Here is a 23,904-nt window from a genome sequence, read left to right on the forward strand (position 1 = left end):
GACATTATATCTAATCTTTTCAACATAGCCAAAAAGGAATCTATCAGTCTTCTTCCTTCCATCTGAAGGAAGTAAGTAATTTCCCTTCACCATTATTTTATTATTTAGGCTGGTTTCCAACTTGGTGTAAAATGGGGAAGTTTTTGGCTCAGAGGATCCAGTCAAGGATTAAAAAGTACATGCACAAACTCTGTTTTTCTTCCTATATTATTTTGTTTCCTATATTAAAATTATTCCCTGGGTATGCCTGGGTGGCTCGTCGGTTAAATGTCTGACTCTTGATTTCAGTTCAGGTCATGATCTCAGGGTCCAGGGATCAAACCCCACATTGGGCTCTGTGCTCAGCATGGAGTCTACTTGGGATTCTCTGCCTCTGCCCTCCATGTACTCACATTCTCTCCGTCTCTCTCTCTCTAAAATAAACAAATAAATCTTTAAAAAATAAAATTATTCTCTGCTTCTTTCCTCTCTGACCTCCATAGACAGTAACTCTAAATTTGAGGGATCTAATGCTATCTCAATGACCTGTTTCTGGTTTATATAATGCTTGGCCCATATGTGTATGGTTTATTTTTAGCTCCTCTAGGCTTACTTTGAACTCCTTTTACTTCCTTAGATTCTTAATTTTTTACTTCCTTTAGTTTCAGGACTCATGTTACTATTTCTCCTTCTTCTATCCCTCTGTCTTCAATAGTTCAGGCTCCCTCCATGGTGCTTCTCATCTCCTTTGGGCTTTACCTCTATGGATTTCCCTGGGACCCCTTTCCTCCCACTTCTTCCTGCCTCTGTCACTGAGTTCATGAAGTTTTCTCCTCCATTGACTCAAAGCAAAGGTATCTCTGCTTATCTCTGTACATAATCTTGCTATTATTTCCTCAACAATGTTCATGTTGGCAATCACTGTCCACTTTTGTTTATTCATTTAATTTTATCTCCACCATTTCCTGAAAATCATCTTGTTTTTATCCACATGCTCCTATTGCCCCTTTGTTTCCTATTTCTCTAATGGAATCAGTTAATTCCCTGCCACTCAAAGGACAAGTGATACCAGACATTGCCTGCATTAATTTTCTAGGGCTTCTGTAATAAAGTACCATGACTAGGTGAGTTGAACAACAGAAATTTATTTTCTCATATTTCTGGAGGTTGGAAGTCCACTAATAAGACTGGTTTCTTCTAAGACCTCTCCTTGTCTTGCAGATGACCTCTTTCTCCCCATGTCTTCACATGGGCTTCCCTCTGTGTCTGTCTTAATTTCCTTTTTTTCCTAATAGGATAACAATTATAGGACAACAGTTATATTGGCTTATGGCCCATCCTAATGACCTCATTTGAAAATTACTTTTTAAAAATATTTTATTTATTTATTTGATAGACAAAGATCACAAGTAGGAAGAGAGGCAGGCAGAGGGGGCGAGGGAAGCAGGCTCCCTGCTGAACAGGGAGGGCTTGATCCCAGGACCCTGAGATCATGACAGGAGCCGAAGGCAGAGGCTTAACCCATTGAGTCACCCATGCACCCCTGAAAATTATCCTTTTAAAGAACCTGTCTTCAAATACTATGATATTCTGAGGTATTGGAGGGTTAGCACTTCAACATATGCATTTGATGGAGGGTGGCCATAATTCAGCCCTTAATGCTAACTATTCTTTAAAATACAAACTGACATTTTTCTCCTCCTCCATGATGTCTTCTGATCCCAAAAGCCCACAGTGACACGGTCCTTCTAGAACATGTGTGGGAGTTATTATCCCTACCATATATCTGGTAATCAGTAGTGAGCTCTATTGTAACATCTCTTGTTTTGCCATATTAAGTTATTATGTATGATTTGTGTTGATAATTCCTTCTGTTTAATTTCTCAAATAGGGTAAATGATATCTCTCACTCTCTGAATCACCATATCAGGGCCAGTACTTTGCATGTCTTTTGTTCTCAGTAATTTTGACAATTATAGTCAATGTTCTCCTACTTTAGATTCTTCTAAATTCAAACCACCTCAACACTTGTCATTAATTACTTGTTTTCAGTCAATTAAAAATATGTTTTCCTTGAAAAAGGGCCTTGTTGGCCCAAGTTAGTCAGAACCCCATCAGGTATGAACAAGGCAGATAAGGAACATGGTTGAGGCTGATTCTATAGGGGTCAAAAACAACTGAGATTACTGGTAAGGTTTGGATGGGGTCAGTTCAGGGCAAGGTCCTTGATAAGACCTAATAAGACCGTGGTCATAGGGTGGGTGATGGGGGTCTGTTTGATCGGCAAGGTGAGTATGGAACAAAATACATGCCCAAGTTGCAAGTCAGGCTTTTGTTGGAGAAGCAGGGAGAAAGCATTGCTAAGGAAACAGCACCCAGTGTGGGTTTGAGAAAGAAACACTGTCTTAATGCTCAGGTGGTCAAGAATCCCTTCACTGACAGTGCATAGTTGGAGCAATGACCCATGTATAAGATTTCATTTTTCTAGAGGGCCCAATGGGTGTGGCCTTGCAGAGACCCTCAGTTTCTATCTCATGGAGTCTTGTTCTACTGGTGCCTCACTTTCCCTCCCACCAGGCCTTGATGCATCCTTCCAGTTTTTCCCAATGGTTCCCAAAGACCAGAGGACTTGAGGTCTTCTCCCATCGGGCCACATATGCATCACTAACCATGGCCCCCTGCCCCAAGCAACATGTGTTATGCTCGAGTTTTTGCGTCCGAGAGACCACCAAGGAGCCAAGCACCAATGCAATCACACGAGGGTTTATTTGACAAGCTTAATCTTGGGCTCAAGTATACCTAACACAGTGGAGTAGGGACTTAGACCCCCAGCCAGATTATAGTCAGAGTTTTTAAAGGCAGAGTAGGGGTGGACTCGGCGGTAGGTGAGGACAAAGGGGGTTATGGATGATGTAAGTCTCTAAGGAATTTTAGAAGCGAGGTCTCTAGGACCTTGAGGGGTTAGCTGTTTTCTCAGGAAAAGGTTATTCATTACCAATAATAAAAGTCTTCTTGTGAGACCCTTTAGATGCGTATCAGTGGGTCATATACTTGGGAATGATTCTCGACACTATCTTGGAGGTTTAGAGATAAAGTTTCCTAAAGGAATTGTTAAAGTAGACTTACAGGATTCTGGTCGGACTTGTCGGGGTAAGGGGTAGGTCAGGCTAGGATTGTCCTTAGCAAAATCTCAAGGTGAGGGCAGTTAAGTCCCCAGGCGAAAGCCACTCTGTGTTTTAAGGGCTTGTCAATAGGTGAGGAGTTTTAATGATTTTCTTCTCCCTCTGTTTCCCACATCAGCTAAACTTGAGGTGGGATGGCCTTAATTTTCCCGGCCTCCACACATGTAGCTTCTTTCCCTACAGAACCCTTACCCCTTGTGTCCTTTCTTTTTTAAATCTGGTCATTCAAAATCATTTGTAATGTTTTTAAGTGTATTATGCAGGCCTAGTCAAATATTTCCAGATTGGGACCACAGGTGGAAGATTGGGTGGTACAGAACAATCACTGCACAGAACAGAGTTGTGCCAGAATTGTTCCTCAAATCCAGCTGATCATCAGTCACCAAGGGGAACTTTTAACAAGATCTCAGAGTCCCAGTGAGTTTAGGACCAACAATGGAGGGTGCCATGTGGTAGGTGAGAGACAGGGAGCCACCATTCTCAACCATCTTCAGGTTTGTAATTTGCTAGCCCTGATGATCGCCATCAACATTAATGTTTGCTAGTTGTCTCTGAAGCTCTTTCACAGCAGGAGGCTTGGTCCTGTGAGTTATTAGTCCTTAACAATTCCATCGGGTCCTCTTACTGAGAGCACACTTATTTTTACCAGTGGGCCACTGAATGAAAGAAAACCAAAGTGCTTCTTCTTTAACTTTTTTTCTTCTACGTTGAGCTGTGAGGTGATAATTTTATTTGCATAGAAAAAGACTTCTGCTTTTATTTTTTATTTTTTTTAAAGATTTTATTTATTTATTTGACAGACAGAAATCACAAGTAGGCAGAGAGGCAGGCAGAGAGAGAGAGAGGAGGAAGCAGGCACCCCGCTGAGCCTGGGATCATGACCTGAGCCAAAGGCAGAGGCTTTAACCACTGAGCCACCCAGGCGCCCCTGCTTTTATTTTATTTTATTTTTTTATCTTTATAGAAATCACAATTATAAAATATTATCTGTATTTTATTTATTTATTTATTTATATTTTTTTAATTAATTAATTTATTTTCAGCACAACAGTATTCATTATTTTTTCACCACACCCAGTCCTCCATGTAATCCGTGCCCTCTATAATACCCACCACCTGGTTCCCCAACCTCCCACCCCCCCCCCCGCCCCTTCAAAACCCTCAGATTGTTTTTCAGAGTCCACAGTCTCTCATGGTTCACCTCCCCTTCCAATTTACCCCAACTCCTTTCTCCTCTCTAACTCCCCATGCCTCCATCAGAAAGGATGAATACCCAACTTTTGTAGCAACATGGATGGGACTGGAGGAGATTATGCTGAGTGAAATAAATCAAGCAGAGAGAGTCAAGTATCATATGGGTTCACTTATTTGTGGAGCGTAACAAATAGCATGGAGGACATGGGGAGTTAAAGACTTCTGCTTTTAAAAGGAATGGTTTGAAAAGAACTGGGGCGTAGAGGAGGAAGGAATGCCAGTCTTTGAAGACACACAGACCAGGTTTGAATCCCAGCACTGCCATTTCTCTCTGGGTAACCTTGGGGGAGTTGCTGCATCTCTCTGAGTCTTTTCTTATCAGTATGTGGAGAAAAATAGACCAAGCTTGGTGGTGGTTCTGAACTCTTTGAAGTCACTGTTGTATTCCTAGCTCTTGGCACACACAAAAAAACATTTGCTGAATGAGCTTTTCGATATGTAGACAGTAGCACAGCCCCTGCCTACTAAAGGGGAGTTAGTGTTATTACAGCAAGCAACCCCAAACCCTCTTTTTTTTTGGACTCGTGCTCAAATATGACATGTGCCTCACTTCACAGTTCAGAAAAAAATCATTTGAGGAGACGTGGAGATTTGGATGTGGTATAGTTGAGATGTGGCCAGAGGGCAATTTATTTTGACCTATAACTTTTGTAATTGTGGAAAGTGTTATGCCCCAATAATGGGTCCGTGATTAAAGGAGCGAGACTGATATAAAGCAAAGGTCAAGCAAAGCTTTATTTCGTGCCAAGCATCAAGAATCTAACTGAACGTTCAGGGACACACCTCTTACAAGAGAGGGCGACCCTTCTCTGTTTCACAGACTAGCTTTTAAGGGCAAAGGCCATGCTGTCAGGCCTGGCCATGCACGGGTGACCAAGGAGATTGTCACACACACAGGAAACTCCACAGTGATGCTAGGTGATCAATTGAGTTACAATTTACTCTAGCAGACATTTGAACCAGCCTATTACACCTTGATTGGGATTGACGCCCAAAAAGGTCCCAAAGGGCAGGCCCCATACTCCTTGGTAACCAGGGAAACAGTATGCATTCCCCCCCAATGATCGATGTCTCCACCTGGCCTGACCCACCTTTGTATCTGGGCTTTGTAACCTGAAGTTGGTTTCCGGGACTTGTCTCCAAGTAAATCCCGTGGGGGGAGGGGAGCAGGGACAGTTTCTAAATAGGTCCTTACAGAAAGGAAGACAAATTTATGTGTTATTTGTTCACATAAGGAAAGAAATAGAAAGATTGTAAAAGTAAACTAAAAGTCTCCCTCACATCACCCCATAAATGGTCTGTCAGCCAGCTTAGGGGTTCTTCTTGGATCTTTTACTCACAGTCCCGCATGTGCGCACAAACACACAGACACACACACAGACACACACACGGACACACACACACCAGACCTTCAGCTTTCCATCTAATTAACATATTTTCCTTTTCATTAAACAGATTGCCTCAAACTCTTCTACTGGAGAAATATGTATATTTCTTTTTATTCAACAGTTGCCTCACCCTCTGCCATCTGAGCCCCTTATCATGTTCAGAACAATTCTGATTAATTTATTTAAATCTTTTATCTTGAGAAGTACTCCAGTTACAGCATCTCTCTCTTAGTGGTGTGTGCTGTTTATGCGGCCTGGGCTGAGAGTGGTCTCTCTCTCTCTCTCTTTTTAAGATTTTATTTATTTATTTGAGAGAGAGAGAGAGACCACAAGCAGGGGAAGTGGCAGGCAGAGAGAGGCAGAAGAAGACTCCCCAGGGATCGGGTAGCCTGATGTGGGCATCAATCCCAGGATTCTAAGATCATGACCTGAAGGCAGAGCTTAACCGTTGAACCAACTTCTCTTAACCCTTTGCTGCCCTGCAAAGTTCTCCATTTGATAGCCATTAGTCCAAAATTCTTTGCTTGCCTTTGCTTGCCTGGCAGGACCATCCAGGTTTGGTCCTAGTGGTGTGTGCTGTTTATGCGGCCTGGGCTGAGAGTGTTCTCTCTCTCTCTCTTTTTAAGATTTTATTTATTTATTTGAGAGAGAGAGAGAGAGACCACAAGCAGGGGAAGTGGCAGGCAGAGAGAGGGAGAAGAAGACTTCTTCTCCCTTCACTTCACCTAGTGGTCTCTTTTTCTAGTGTAAACCTCTCAGCTCTTCTAGGGGATGATGAATTCCTTGGGAGTGGAGCCTAAGCTATCAACCTGTTTATCTCTTCTGTCCAACAGTCCCTTAGTCATGGAGGAAGTGCTCCTGTTGGATGAATGAAACTGGAGTTTTAATCTTGTAATGTTTTTTTTTTTAATTTGTCTGGTTACTACTTTTTATCTACAATAAATAGAAGTTGTGCCCAAGGGGCAACTTCCCCTTTTTATAACGGGTAATTTCCAACTGTCTATTATTTTCAAGGTCATCTCTAACTTCCGGTCAAGTTTTTAAAATGTGGATGTTGTAACTTCTCTTGGTCATTTACTTAAATTCATCCTGGGTTTTATTCTGAATGCCCTCGTTTTTCCACTCTATTAATTTGGCTAAAGACAGTCTTAACTTCTGTTCTGTTCTTGCAGAATATGCTGATTTTATAGCTTATTTTTTTGTGACAACTATGTCACTGGATGTGAATATTGGAGAAATTTCAACATCTTCTCATCCACAAGGTTTTTTTGTTTGTTTGGTTGGTTTTTGGTTTTTCTTAGTAAGGACTGCTAGCTTTGGGAAGTCCTGGGTTTGAATCCTGGGTCTGCCATTTAGTAGTTGTGTGGCTGTGGATTACTTATTTCACTTTATTAAGTCTTATTTCCTTGTTTGTAATAATAAAAGAAAAAAAAACACTTCCCATATATAATTATTCAGAGTATTAAAAGAGAAAATGACATTACAGACTTAGCTCAGTGGCCAGTTCATAGATAATGCTTGATAAATTTTACTTAACAATTATTATCTAGGTAGACATTGTGGTCTTTATTCACTCATTTATTCATCCACTCATCCAGTTATTAGAGTGCACCTGTTTTATAGTGAAGCCATTTCCCTAGGCAGACAGGGAAAGAAAAATGACCAAGATATTCTTCTTGCTTTTACTAAATGAATATTCGTGTGTGTGCCTGAGTCTATGCATGTCTTTTACTATCTCCTTATATTTATGCAAACCATGGTGACATAAATTATAAGTGAGCAGTAAGCATTTTTTTTTAAATTGAGATATAATTAACATACAATAGGATATTAGTTTCAGGTGTATCCATGCTTTTTTATGTTATTCATGTAACCAAGTCTCTATTAAATGTTCTCAATACTCAATACTCTAAGGAGCTCAGAAATGCTATACACAAAGCACTCCTTACGAGAAGTTTCTATGAGGTTGTAGATACAAATATAACAAAGAAGGACTGCATATAATTAGGATATCAAGGCACAGCATTGCAAATCGTGGTTCTCAGGCTGCTCTCAGCCAAGGTACAACTGAGGGACTATGATTCACACTCTCCAGTTAATCATGGTTGTCTCAACATTTGCTCTGTCCCCTATTACTCTTGCTCAACAGGACTGAATGAGTATGCAGTGCAGAGATAGGGACAGTTCTGAACTCAATCCTTTGAGCTATGAGGTACAAATTATTTGGCTAAGGTTGAGGAAACAGTCAGAAAAGGGTCATAAACTGAAATGCCTGCAGGAAGTGAGGTGAGCTGAACACAGAAAGCCATTGGGGAAAACCATGGTGCACAGAACTACATACCTTCTGAATAGCGCTGTGCTCACATGGCTCTAGGAATTACAGGACTGGTATCTACAGCAACCCTGGTGTCTCAAAAAACCCCAGATATCTGGAATCTTAGGTGAAATTTTTGGACTTAAGTGTTGATTCAAACAATTTTAAAACAGTGTGAGACAAATCAAACATCAAACGTGCCAGTTTGTGACCAAATTTATAGACCAAAACGCTATTGATTTTATATCCTTGTCAGTTTAAGAAAAAAATTGAACATGCAATTCAGAATGTAATTTATAAATTATTTACATGTACTCAAAAATCTATGAATTCAATGTGAATAATGTCTTCTTTCTTTTAGGAAAAAAGTAAATCTAAATAAATGTTCTTACCTTTCCCGTTTTTACCCTAGTGTGCTGTGGCATGTGGTAACATGGAGACCACTGCCAGGACTCTGGCAGATGGAGGAGTTTGAAGGTCATGGGACATAGAGAAGTGAAAAGTAAGTTTCTCTTGCTTTCTCATGCCTAACACCCAAGTTCCCAATTTCCTTCCCCCAAGCAACCACTATAAATAGTTGGAGGGTTTTTTGTGTGTGTGTGTGTGTATGTGTGTTTGTGTCTGTATGTGTGTATTTTTGTTTATTAATTTATTCAAAAGAAATATATTAATAGCTCCTATGTGCTAGACCCTGTTTTAGGTGCTTGGGGATAAATGCAATAAACAAAACAGACAAATATGGCTTCCATCATGGGACTTTAGATTGTAGTGTTCCTCATGGGACACTAATTACGTTCTGTTGGGGGAGACAGCTAATAAACAACTAAATATTAAATATATAATGAAAAGTCAAGTGATGCTAAGTGCTATGAAGAAAAATAAATGAGGGTGGGGTGATAGACAATGATGGGTAAGTGGTATATAAGGAGGGAGGGTGCAGAGAGAGGAACTAGGAAAGGTCTCTCTAGGGAGATGACATTTGAACACAGATCCGATTGAGAGGTCAGCCTCACTGTGTCTGAGAAAAGCACTCTAGGGCAGAGGGGCTATGAGTTACAAAGACCCTGGTGTAAGAATGAAATAAAATGAGAAACACATGAGGTCAGAACCAGATCGTGTCAGGCTGTAGAGTTCTGGTGAGGAGTCTGGTTTTATTTGGTTGATTGAAAAAACAAAAGTTTTAAACACGGGGATGATGTGATTTAATTTTTCTTTTAACTGGATTCCTTGGGCTGCTCTATGGAGACATGACTTAAGGAAGGAAGCAGGGAGGCCAGTCAAGCAATGAGAAGCTGCTAACCTAGCAGAGGCATGAGATGATGGCTTTCTGAAGGATGAGAGTGATGCAGGGAGAGATATGGCTGGAATTGGGATTTATTTTAAAGGTAGACTCAACAGAGCTTGCTGATGAATTATTCTAGGCACACAAAAATATATATTTGTATCTACCACTCCATTTTAAAAAAGAATTATATTTATTTATTTGAGAGAGAGAGAGAAAAAAAAAATGAGAGAAAGAGCACGAGAAGGCAGGGGTCAGAGGAAGAAGCAGACTCCCTGCTGAGCAGGAGACCATTGGGGGACTCAATTCCGGGACTCCAGGATCATGACCTGAGCTGAAGGCAGTCCATTAACCAACTGAGCCACCCAGGTACCCTGCCACTCCATTTTTAAAACATAAATAATTGTTTAATATACAAGCTCTTCTGCATCTTGCCTTTTGTTGTTTGATATGAGAGACCATTACATATCAGTCCATATTAAAGACATTAATCACTTTATTTTCTGTCTCTCTTTTATTTGTATTTAAGTTAACATGCACATAATGTTGAATACAAATATTTCTGTATGGCTGATTGTGAAACACAACAGCTTCTCATCTTTTACCTAATTGTTTTGGTATTAGTACCCATTTCTCTAGGTAGCATTCTTGCATTGTTATTTCTGGACTTTCTAGTTTTTTTTTTTTTTTTTTAAGATTTTATTTATTTATTTGACAGAGAGAGAGATCACAAGTAGGCGGAGAGTCAGGCAGAGAGAGAGAGAGAAGCAGGCTCCCGCTGAGCAAAGAGCCCGATGCGGGGCTCGATCCCAGGACACTGAGATCATGACCTGAGCCGAAGGCAGCGGCTTAATCCACTGAGCCACCCAGGCGCCCCTGGACTTTCTAGTTTTATTTTATTTTATTTTATTTTTTAAAGATTTTATTTATTTATTTGATAGGGAGAGATCACAAGTAGACAGAGAGGCAGAGAGAGAGAGAGAGAGAGAGGAAAGCAGGCTCCCGGCTGAGCAGAGAGCCCGATGCGGGACTCGATCCCAGGACCCTGAGATCATGACCCCAGCCGAAGGCAGTGGCTTAACCCACTGAGCCACCCAGGCACCCCTGGACTTTCTAGTTTTAAATATAATGTCTTGATTTTCCTTCAGGAAGAGGACCCAGGGAGTAGAACTCCACTCTTTTATCTTTCCTGCCCTACTATATGTACCCACTTTCTATACCCCATTTTTTTCTCCTAATATGGTCAAAATATAATTTTGGTTAGTTCAATATTCAGTGCTGACTGTCATATGACTAAGTAAACACTAATTACCAATAAGTTTGTTACAAACTATGGTTATTTTTATTTGCTGAACAATGTTCTGTTATCCTCAGAGTTACTAAAACCTATTTTTCCCCTTTTGCTTAGTTTTCTTTCTCTTAAGTTGAACATCAAACTCTTTAACAATTTTCTTAATATTCTCTCACATGTTCAGACACATTGAGAATATTTGGCCAATTTCGTCTTCTTAAAGAATTTTCTCCTGGAATCTTTTGATAAGCTCAGTGGTAGATTGCTAAAAAAAAATTGGCCAACAAAGATTCCCTTTCTTATATATCCCTGCTCCCTTGCTGTATAACTTTGAGTACAATTTCCACTTTGAGATTTATTTGGGTCAATGAGATTTATTTGGGCAAATGAAATGTTAGCAAATGTGACATAGTAGAGGTTTGAAAAGTCCTTGTGCTTTGGGCTCTTAGAACCCTACTGCCATGTGAAGAGCAATATTCACCTGCTGGATAAGGAAAGAAACATAGGCCATTCACGTTCATGGCCCTAGCCACTACCCAGTCAGTGTGCAGTGTGCAGCCATCTGGAACCTATCAATTCTAGCTGAACTGCCAACTAACCACAAATGCATAAGTCAGCCTAGCTATGATCAGTAAGATGAACTTTCCAGTAAAATGTGAGTTAAAGATGGTTGTTTTAAGTCACTGCATGTTGGGTTGATTGGTTATGAAATACTAGATAACTGGTACAATCTGCAGTGTGGACTGGTTTGCTTGGGGGTATAACTAATATCCTGCACTCTTCACCATCTTCATCATTGTCTTTTGCTCCCCTGCCCCAAATTGGATTTCCTATTTCCAGTAACCCCTATCTTCCTCTTAGTTGGCTTCTTCCAATGACTTCCACAGAATGGGTATATGAGAAGTAAACTGTTTAAGATCTTGCATGCCCTTCAAGTTAGTGTTTGAGCCAGCACAGCAGGCCTCTCCCTCAAAGACTAACACAAACCCCAGCATATACCAAGTCTACTGGTTAAAGAAAGCTCTAAAACATCAGCTTCTAGCTTAACTTCACAAATAAATAAAAGCATACCTACTTAAAAGAACAAACACTTCCCATTACAAGCAAGGAGGAATTCTGTAGAAGAAAGAAACAGTGGGAAAGAGCAGCCAAAACACAACAACAAAGTATACACAGTATATAACAGAAACACTTGCTGAAGTTTTTGTTGTTGATGATGATATTATTATTGCTGGTTTTGCTGCCTCCCCATCGCCCTTTTTTTCTTTCTCTTTCTTTCCTCCTTTCTTTTCTGGACAAAATGACTAGAAGGAGAAATTCATAACAAAAGAAATAACCAGAGGAAATACACTCTGCCATAGATATAATCAATATAGATATAAGTAAAATGTTGGAACTAGAATTCAAAACAACAACTATAAAGATAGTAGCTGGGATAGAAAAAAACATAAAAGACACTAGAGAATCCATTAGTGCAGTAATAAAAATGATTAAAATCTAGTCAGACTGAAAATAAAAATGTATTACTGAGATGCAGTAAAAAATGGAGGCTCTAACCGCTAGGGCAAATGAGGAAGAAGAGAGAGTGATATAGAAGACAAAATAATGGAAAGTAAGGAAGCTGAGAAAAAGAGAAAAACAACTACTGGATCATTAGGGGAGGCTTTGAGAAATCAGTGATACCATTACAGGGCAATAATACTAGAGTAATAGGAGTCCTGGAAGATGGGGAAAGAGAGAGAGAAAGAGAGAAACAGAAGGTGTATTTGAACAAACTATAGCTGAGAACCTCCCTAATCTGGAAAAGGAAACAAGCATTCAAGCCCAGGAGACACAGAGAAACCCCCTCAAATTCAATAAAATAGATCAACACTCTGATATATAACAGTGAAGTTTGCAAATTTTAGAGATAAAGAGAAAATTCTGAAAGTAGCTTGAGATAAGAGAACTTTAACCTACAACTGTGGAGACATAAGGCTGGCAGCAGACCTATCCACAGAGACCTGACAAGCCTGAAAGGACTGGCATGATATATTCAAGGGGCTAAATGAGAAAAATATGCAGCCAAAAGTACTATATTCAGCAAGGCCGTCATTCAGAATGGAAGGAGAGATAAAGAGCTTCCAGGACAAACAGAAACTAAAAGAATTTGTGATCACTAAACCAATGCTACAAGAAATATTAAAGGAGATTGTTTAAGCAAAGAGAGAACCCAAAAGTAACATAGACAAGAAAGGAACAGAAACAGTCTACAGAAACAGTGACCTTAGAGGTAATACAGTGGCATTAAAGTCATATCTTTCAATAGTTATTCTGAATATAATGATTTAAATGCTCCAAACAAAAGATACAGGGTATCAGATTGGATAAAAAAGCAAGACCCATTGATATGTGGTCTACAAGAGACTCATTTTATTTTATTTTTATTTTTTAAAAGATTTTATTTATTTATTTATTTGACAGATCGCAAGTAGGCAGAGAGGCAGGCAGAGAGAGAGAGAGGGAATCAGGCTCCCTGCTGAGCAGAGACCCCCGATGCAGGGCTCGATCCCAGGATACTGAGCTCATTACCTGAGCCGAAGGCAGAGGTTTTAACCTACTGAGCCACCCAGGTGCCCCAAGAGACTCGTTTTATTTTATTTTTTTAAAAAAATTTTAAATTAATTTTTTAAAAAGATTTTTACTTATTCATTTGACAGAGACCACAAGTAGGCAGAGAGGCCAGAGAGCCTGATGCAAGACTCAATCCCAGGACCTTGCAGGCGTCCCGAGACTCATTTTATTTTTTATTTATTTTATTTTATTTTATTTTTTTAAGATTTTTATTTATTTGACAGACAGATCACAAGTAGGCAGAGAGGCAGGCAGGGAGAGAGAGAGAGAGGAAGAGGCAGGCTCCCTGCTGAGCAGAGAGCCCAATGTGAGGCTCGATCCCAGGACCCTGGGATCATGACCTGAGCCGAAGGCAGAGGCTTTAACCACTGAACCACCCAGGCGCCCTCTAGACTCATTTTAGACCCAAAAACATCTCCAGGTGAAAGTGAGGGGGTGTAAAACCATTTATCATGCTAATAGACATCAAAGAACAGCTAGGGTAGCAATCCTTATAGACAAATTAGATTTTAAACCAAAGACTGTGATGAGAGATGAAAGGGACACTATATCATACTTAAAGGGTCTATCCAACAAGAAGATCTAACAATTCTAAATATTTATGCCTCTAACTTGGGAGCAGTTATATAAACCAATTAATAGCAAAATTTAAAAAATCACATTAGCAATAATACAATAATAGTAGGAGACTTTAACTTCCCCCGCACTGCAATAGACAGATCATCCAAGCAGAAGATCAACCAAAAAACAAGGACTTTGAATGATACACTGGGCCAGATGGACCTCACAGATATATTCAGAGCAACAGAATACACATTCTTCTCAAGTGCACATGGAACATTCTCCAGAATAGATCACATATTACGTCACAAATCAGGTCTTAACAGTACCAAAAAATTGGGATTATCCTCTTTATATTCTTAGACCACAGTGGTTTGAAACTTGAACTCAATTCCAAGAGAAAATTTAGGATGAACTCAAATACTTGGGGGCTAAAGAACATCCTACTAAAGAATGAACCAGTCAACCAGAAAATTAAAGAAGAACTTTTTAAAATTCATGGAAGCAAATGAAAATGAAAACACAACAATTCAGAACCTTTGGGATGCAACAAAGGCAGTCTTAAGGGAATGGCATAGCAATACTGACCTTTGTGAAGAAACAAGAAAAGTCTCAAATACACAAATTAACCTTACACCTAAAGGGTCAGGGAAAAGAACAGAAAATAAAGCCTAAACTCTGTGGGAGAATAGAAATAAATAAAGTTTAGAAATAATAAAGATTAGAGCAAAAATCAGTGGAATAGAAACCAAAAGAACAGTTGGAATGAGACTAGGAGCTGTTTTTTGAAAGAATTAATATGGTTGATAAACTCCTAGCTAGACTTATCACAAAGAAAAGAGAAAGGACCCAAATGAATAAAATAATGAATGAAAGAGGAGCGATCACAACCAACACCAAAGAAATACAATTATAAGAACATATTATGAGCCATTATATGCCAACAAATTAGGCAATCTGGAAGAAATGGATGCATTCCTAGAAACATATAAACTACCAAAACTCAAACAGGAAGAAACAGAAAACCTGAACAGATCCATAACTTACAGCAAGGCAACTGAAGCAGTAATCAAAATCCTCCCAACAAACAAGAGTCCAGAGCCTGATGGCTTCCAAGCGGAATTCTACCAAATATTTAAAGAATTAATACCTATTCTTCTAAAGCTGTTTCAAAAAATAGAAAGGGAAGGAAAACTTCCAAACTTGTTCTATGAGGCCAGCATTACCTTGATATCAAAACTTGACAAACAACCTACCAAAATTGCTAACAATTACAGACCAATTACAGACTAATATCTCTGATAAACACTGATGCTAAAATTCTCACCAAGATACTAGCCAATAGGATCCAACAGTGCGTTGAAAGGATTATTCACCACATTATTCACCATGATCAAGTGGGACTTATTCCTGGGCTGAAAGGGTGTTCAATATTTGCAAATCAATCAACGTGATATATTTCATTAATAAAAGAAAAGACAAGAACTATATGATCCTCTCAAATGATGCAGAAAAAGCATTTAACAAAATACAGCATCCTTTCTTCATTAAAACTCTCCACAGTATAGGGATAGAGAGGACATACCACAATATCATAAAAGCCAGCTACAAAAAGCCCACAGCAAATACCGTTCTCAATGGGGGAAAACTGAGAACTTTTCCCCTAAGGTCAGGGACACAACAGCAATGTACACACTCACTACTGTCGTTAAACATATTGCTAGAAGTCCTACCTTCAGCAATCAGAGATCAAAAAGAAATAAAAGGCATCCAAATTGACAACGAAGAAGTCAAACTTTCATTCTTTGTAGATGACATGATATGTTATGTTGAAAACCAAGACTCCAGTAAAAAATTGAATGATTTCCTACAAGAATTCAGCAACGTGGTAGGATATAAAATCAATGCACAGAAGTTAGTTGCATTCTATACACTAAAACAAGACAGAAGAAAGAGGAATTAACAAATTGATTCCATTTACAATTGTACCAAAAGTCATAAGAAACCTAGGAATAGACCTAACTAAAGAGGTAAAATACCTGTATACTGAGAACTACAGAACCCTTATGAAAGACGTTGAGGAAGACACAAAGAAATGGAAAAACATTTCATGCTCATGGATTGGAAAAACAAATATTGTTAAAATGTCTTTGCTATCCAGAGCAATCTACACTTTCAATGCAATCCCAGTCAAAATACCATTGACATTTTTCACAGAGCTGGAACAAATAATCCTAAAATTTGTATGGAACCAGAAAAGACCTCGAATTGCCACAGAAATATTGAAAAAGAAAACCAAAGTTGGTGGCATCACAATTTCAGACTTCAAGCTCTATTACAAAGTTAAAATCATCAAGACAGTATGGTACCAGCACAAAAAAACAGACATGTAGATCAATGCAACAAAAAAGAGAACCCAGAAATGAACCCCAACTCTATGGTCAACTAATCTTTGACAAAACAGGAAAGAATGTCCAAATGGAGAAAAGATAGTCTCTTCAATAAATGGTGTTGGGAAAATTGGAAAGCCACATGTGGAAGAATGAAACTGGACCATTTTCTTACACTATACATGAAAATAAATTCAAAATGGTTGAAAGACCTAATGTGAGGGGAGTCCATCAAAATCCTGGAGGAGAACACAGGCAGCAACCTCTTCAGCCTTGGAGGTGCACTTCTTGCTAGACATGTCTCCAGAGACAAGGGAATTAAAAGCAAAAATGAACTATTGGAACCTCCTCAAGATAAAAAACTTTTGCACAGCAAAGGAAATAGTCATCAATACCAAAAGACACCCAACAGAACAGGAGAAAGTATTTGCAAATGTCTTATCAGAAAAAGAGCTAATATCCAAGATCTAGAAAGAACTTACCAAACTCAACACCCAAAAAACAAAAAAATCCAGTCAAGAAATGGGCAGAAGACATGAACAGACATTTCTCCAAAGAGGACATACAAATGGCCAACAGACACACGGAAAAATGCTCAACACCACACGGAATCAGGGAAATACAAATAAAAAACACAGTGAAATACCAACTCCCACTAGTCAGAATGGCTAAAATTAACAAGTCAAATGACAAATGTTGGTGAGGTTGCAGAGAAAGGGAAACCCTCCTACACTGTTGGTGGGAATGCAAGCTGGTGCAGCCACTCTGGAAAACAATATGGAGATTCCTCAAAAAGTTGAAAACAAAGCTACCCTACAACGCAGCAGTTGCACTACTACTAAATACTATAGGTATTTACCCCAAAGGATACAAATGTAGTAATACGAAGGGCCACCTGCACCCCAACATTTATGGCAGCAATGTCCATAAGAGCCAAACTATGGAAAGAGCCCAGATATCTACAACAGATGAATGGATAAAGATGTGTGTGTACATGTAATGGAATATGACTCAGTCATCAAAAAGGATGAAATCTTACCATTTATATTGACATGGATGGAACTGGAGGGCATTATGCTGAGCCAAATAAGTCAGTCAGAAAAAGACAATTATCAGACGGTTTTACTCATATGTAGAATTTAAGAAACAAAACAGGCTTATAGGGGAAGGGAGGGAAAAGTAAAATAAGACGAAATCTGAGAGGGAGACAAACTATTAAGAGATTCTTAACTATAGGAAACAAACTGAGGGTTGATGGAGGGAGGTTAGGGAGATGGAGTTACTGGGTGATAGGCATTAAGGAGGGCACATGATAGAGTGAGCACTGGGTGTTATGGGCAATGAATGAATAACTGAACTCTACATCTGCAACTAATGATACACTATATGTTAACTAACTGAATTTAATAAAATATGTTTAAAAAAGATCTTGCATGCCCTTTTAAAAATTCTTGTATTTAAATGTAGATTGGGTATACCATTCTAGGTTGTTAATTATTTTCCTCAGAATTTTCAAAACCATTATTCATTGCTTTGTAGCTCTCTTCTTCTTCTTCTTCTTCTTCTTTTTTTTTTTTTTTAAGATTATTTATTTATTTATTTGAGAGAAAGAGGACATGAATTGGGAAGCGACAGAGGGAGAGAGAATTTGAAGCAGACTCTGCGACGAGCCCAGAGCCCAATGTGGGGCTCGATCCCATGACTACAAGACCATGTCCTGAACCGAACCAAACTGACTGAGCCACACAGGCGCCCCTCTTTGTAGCTTTCAGTGCTCCTATTCAGAAGTTAAAATTCAAACTATGTCAAAGGCTGATGAGACTCAATATCTGAAATAAAAAGACACAGCTGAGGTTACTGCTTGCTATAGGAAGGAAGAGCTACTGTAGGCAGCACAGTCTCTCTAAGCAGGGCAGACTGCCCAGCTTGTCTAGGGTTTGGGGGAAGCATGGAGTTCAGGGACTGGTGGACTTGGAAGGCTTCAGTGGGTTGCTATCATTTGTAGGGATTCTTACACTTCCTTGGGTGTGTTTGTTGGAACAAATCCATTCCTGAGTGGTCAAAGGTCAAAATGAAGGATTCATCTGATTCTTTGACTGACAAAGGCATGTTTACTAGAGAGAGGGGACTTTGATCAATTAAATGTGTTATAAACAGTTTTAATGGCTACTTGTTACCATGACTACAGAACAATAGCCTTTACCTAAGTTTTTAGAAACATTTTTATTCTCACTAATTCCCGATCTTATGTATATGATCTAGACATTTTCTTTCCTCTTTATAATAGTGCAGGATCTTCTCCTCGCCTTCAGTATTTGACACTAGACTGCTCTCTTCTTGGTGAATGTTTCAGTCTGGAAACTCAGATCATTAACTATCTCCTCTCCATTCTCTCTTTCTGGCCTTTTTAAAAAATGCCAATATTCCTTCATCAAGTTCCTAATTGTCCTAGTTTTATCTCCTATTTTCTGTTTCTTTCTTTCTTTCTTTCTTTCTTTTTTCCTTATGTTTTTGGAACATTCTATTTATTTACCTATTTGTTTATATTGGGGTAGAAATCCGTTCTTGTTTCAGAGTTATGGTAGCTTCTCTTTGTGAGGTTTTTGACATTTATTTGATTTTTTTTTTTTTTTCAAAAACCCTTTTCTATCTCTATTTTATTTTCAAGCTCCTTAGTTAAAGTCTTTTCTTGGACCTCTCACAGTTTTTGCACCTGATGATATTGAAGACTGAGATTCTGTGACACTGGCTGGAAGCTTGAATATATGAGAGGGGGCCTGGTTGGGTGTGAGGTTTACTGCAGGAGCATCAGGGTGGGTTTCCTGAATGAGAAAACTTCCAATGTCAGTATCTTTCCCATGTCATATCTCTCCTCATGGGCTAGCTGTATTTCCTGGAGAAGGCTTTTTCAATGTCCTGCCAGAAGGGTGAAAGTCTAGCTTTTCATGTGTTGGACTCAGAGCAGAGAAAGACAGATGTGACCTGTTCTGCCTCTCAAGCTAATCTGCATACATTCCCTTCATCCCCTATTGTTATTCCAGCTCTCACCCTCAACTGTATGCACGGGTATTCTTCCACTCGAACCACCTACTTTCCTTCTTTCTGAAAACAAACCATCACTCTTTTCCAGTGAGCAAGGGGCGGTTTCTGGGATGCTGCACAGATCATTGACGTCTAGGGATCCAATCCCTTGTAAAGCACACTTTGTAACCATCTTCCTTATTAAGGCCATACTTTTGCTCTCATATCCACAAGGACCTGCTGCCATTAGTTTCTAGGTCTTTGGATATTCTGTCAATCAGGTTAGTTGTTAGTTTTCTTTGTTGAGTGACTAGATTCAGTTTCTCAGCTGTTTATTCTATCACTCTGTATTCATCTGCTTCCAGCTTCCAAAATGATCTCTTCTCCAGTTCTCTCCATGCATGGAATGTAAGTCTTAAAATATCCCTTCACTGGTTGTGGTAGTGGGGTCTTAGGTAGGGGAGCAAGTCGAGATGCAAGTTAAATCTCCTATCTTCCTATAGAACTTGCTTTTCATTTTCTAGTCATGTGAAGTATGTTAACGGCTTCATAATTGAATCTAACTTATAATTTATTTGTTGTATATCAAACACTGGTTTATGAAAGATGGCTCCAATTACAATAAGCTTAAAGCAATGCTCTCCTCCTTAACAAAACAGAAGAGAAAAGGTAATTCACTAACCCAGTGAAGGGGGACACATAATTATAAATCAAGATTAATATGCCTGGGAATATTCTTTTCATGCATTTGTATGCCCCTGCTAAAATGCATATTGCATAATCACCTTAATAAAAAAAATTCCTAAGCTTGTGCAAACTTGTACGAGAGGTGTAGTCATGCATAATCTCACACTAAAATCTGCCAAGACAGTGTGTACTATGGAAGTTATAATTTTAGGTTTCATTCCACACATTAGCTCAAAGCTGGAAACATATGTGCTCATGAATCTTTGTCAGGTTAATCACTTTATCCTGCTTCATCAAAAGGTTAATACAGCCTTCCTCGCAACCTGTCACTAGAGTAATCTGCTTACTAATCATATGATAAATCACACACAAGGTAAGTTAATGTCATTCCGTAAGTAAATGTTGCTCTGTTAATTGTAGTCATTTTTTCCAGACGTCTGCTCTTCAGCAGCCTTTGGGGGATGGCTGGCTTCCTTACCCAGAGCTAAGTCAGACAACAACATACTGTAACACTGTACAATAAAAATAAACAAGAAGGTACATGTAGACAGTTACTCCTTCTCCCTTGGAAATGCTTCCTTATTCCCTAGCTGAAACCATGATCCACTCTCCCCACTTTAAGAAAATCTTCCCTTGGGGTGCCTGGGTGGCTCAGTGGGTTAAAGCCTCTGCCTTCGGCTCAGGTCATGATCCCAGGATCCTGGGATCTAGCCCTGCATCAGGCTCTCTGCTCAGCAAAAAGCCTGCTTCCTCCTCTCTCTGCCTGCCTCTCCACCTACTTGTGATCTCTGTCTGTCAAATAAATAAAATCTTTAAAAAAAAAAAAAAGAAAAGAAAATCTTCCCTCGATTTTGCCACCTCTGGAAAGCTTCCTTTGACCTTCCAGAGGTTTTTTTTTTTTTTTCCCTTCTACTTCCATCCTCTTTCATTCCTGAGCAGTATTTGCCAAGAACACTCTGACCCTCTCTATTGCAAGATAACTTATGTAACAACTCAAACAAAGGACTTGAGACTTAATAGGAAATCTTGATTTCCCACTTCAAACCTAAACTTTTCCTTTTTTAACCATAACTCTGCTGGTGATAATAATAAGCTTTTATTGATACTATGCTAAGTACTTTGCATATGCTCTTTTTACCATCATAATAGCCTGATGAAATACAATCTATTATTATTATAACCAATTTTTAAAAAAAGATTTTATTTATTTGGGAGAGAGGGCAATAGAGCACACAAGTAGGGGGACCTGCAGAGGGAGAGGGAGAAGCCCGCTCCTCGGCAAGCAGGGAGCCCAATGCAGGGCTGGATTCCAGGACCCTGAGATCATGACCAGAGCTAAAGGCAGAGGCTTGCTTCACCGACTGAGCCACCCAGGAGAAGCGAAATACCCAATTTTATAAATATGATAACTGAGTCCAGAGAGTTCTGTAATTTGCTAAAAGAAAAACGCTGGCCAATGGCCTGCATTTATGGATACATGTGTATCCATGTATGTGAATGGTACTTCCATCTGTCTAGTTACCCAAGCCAGAAACTGAGGGATCAGTATTAATTTATCTCTTTTCCTTTCTCTCTACCTTATTACTATCTTAGGCCAGGTTACCACCTTTTCTCACCAGAACCAGCCTTCCAACTAGTTCTATTCGTGTTACTTATAGACTATTGTCCATATAGCCAAAGAGTGAATCTGATAAATCTGCAATCACAAGAGATTTTTAACAAACTTCTTTCAAAAATCGATTCCATGCAGTCGAAATAGTCCTATGGATAGAGATGTCTCTTTATTGTGTAGATAATACAATTAACCAAACAAATCTGATAGACATACCTGGCAACAATACTCTCGTGCCCCATGCCTGCCGCAAGCACTAACTTTATGCCGGTTGGTATACTCTAGAATTTATATCCCTTAGCCCTAGCTCCTCTCCTGAACTCCATTCCTGTGTTTATAGTTGTATACAGGTCATTTCCCCTTTATATTTTGAGAATACCAAATTTAACATGGCTAAAGCTAACTTCATCATCCTGCTCCCGCGACCCCAGAATCTGCTGTTCTTAATCCTCTGCCCTACCCGCTCACTTGAAACACCCATTCTTAAAAAGTCAAACATCTTTGGAGGCAAGGCCCGCATCTCTTCCATAGTCATGACCTATGGTCCAAGCGCAGAGCCTGACATGTAATAGGTATGCGGTAAATATTTTCGGAATCACTGGAAGACTCCACCCTCTCGCTAATTCCGTATCATTTTCATTTTTTATAACTGTAATTTCCCTCGAAATCCATTCTCTTTCTACTTTGGTTGTGATTAGTCTTCTTGACCAGTCACTTCCAGAGGCGGTGAGAAAGACTGAAACTCCCAGAGTTAAATGACAAGGAATCCCCTAGCAGTGTTTAACAACAGCCGTGTTAAAGGCAAACTGCTTCCTAGTCAGCAGGAAGAAGGAGACCTGGCTGCAAGGTTCTTCAGCTATTAACATAATTGAGAAGGAATGTGCTGATCAGACGGGGAGCTGGTGTAAGGAAAACACTGCAAAAGTTAATAATGCCAACAGTGCCAGGTCAAGCTGTGCTCAGGATGCCTTCCAGTCCCAAGGGCTCAGCTTCTTCTGGTGGAAGATATCACCCTGTTGTTTGCAATTGTTATTGTTATTGTTGTTATTGTTATAGCATTTAACTTTTCTAGAGCCCAAACTAACCAAGCTCTAAATTTCTGAGAATCCTACAACTAACTATTCCTTCAACTACCCAAGTTCGGATTATAAAAATCATTGCTGACTCTTGTTCACCTTTATTCTTCATATTGACTTGATTGATTGATGTGACTCTTTCCTTTTCTTTCTCTTTTTTTACCCTTGCCTCCTCCTTACCAACCATAATTTATCAGGTGGTCATTAAAACACAGCCAGATTAACCCTTCAATTAGATCTCTTTGCCTGAAAGTGCTGAAACCTATAGCAGTGGGTTTCAGTCAGGTGGACTTCTCCACCCTGCCCTGAACAGATGATGCTCATACTTGCCCCCCAGGCATTTCACACAGGGTGGCCAGATGGGAACCATCCCTCAAAGACCCATTGCCACCTTCAGACCTTTGCTGATATACCTGCCTTACACAGATTCCTTCCTTCTCCGGACTTCTTTAGGCCCAAGGGCATTTGGGTGAGGTGATTTACCATGAAGCTAATTAAAGCTTGTATTTGAAGGCCTCCTCCTTGGACAACCCCTTCCAAGACTGTGCAACTGATTTTTTTTTTATTAAAGATTTTATTTATTTATTTGAAGGACAGAGATCACAAGTAGGCAGAGAGGCCGGCAGAAAGAGAGAGAGAGAGGGAAGCAGGCTTCCTGCGGAGCAGGGAGCCCGATGCGGGGCTCGATCCCAGGACCCTGAGATCATGACCCGAGCCGAAGGCAGCAGCCCAAACCACTGAGCCACCCAGGCGCCCCTGTGCAACTGATTTTAATGAAGATTTTGTATTTTGTATTTTTTTGTATTTTTTGTATTTTTCTCTCAAAGAAAATTCTCCAAGTTGTAAAAACCCTGGGTCCCACATACTCTGGATCTATCCCTGCATTTAGGCATTTAATATTTCCTTGAAATATTTTTTAATTGGTTAATGTATAACAAACTTGTTTTCCTAACTTTGCAGGAGCTTCTTGCCATGCAATGTTATATAGTTTACGATGTGGCAGTTAAAAGGATCATTGGTGGAATTGCACAGATTTATATCCAAAAATTACCTTGGCCACTTCCTTGTTGTGTGGCAAGTTTCATTTCAGAATTTTATTGAGCCTCATTTTCATCTGTTAAGTGGGAATGATTACAGCAAGGACCACTTTATGACTTTCAGAGTTCTAAGGCTCTTTGGTCCTCATGGGCCCCTTAAAAAAATTACAAATTATATTTTATGACTATGTGGTATGAAGACTAATACAATCCAGGG

Source organism: Mustela putorius, unplaced genomic scaffold (assembly GCF_011764305.1).
Source record: "Mustela putorius furo isolate JIRA1106 unplaced genomic scaffold, ASM1176430v1.1 tig00003867_pilon_pilon_pilon, whole genome shotgun sequence".
Classification (NCBI taxonomy): Eukaryota; Metazoa; Chordata; class Mammalia; order Carnivora; family Mustelidae; genus Mustela; species Mustela putorius.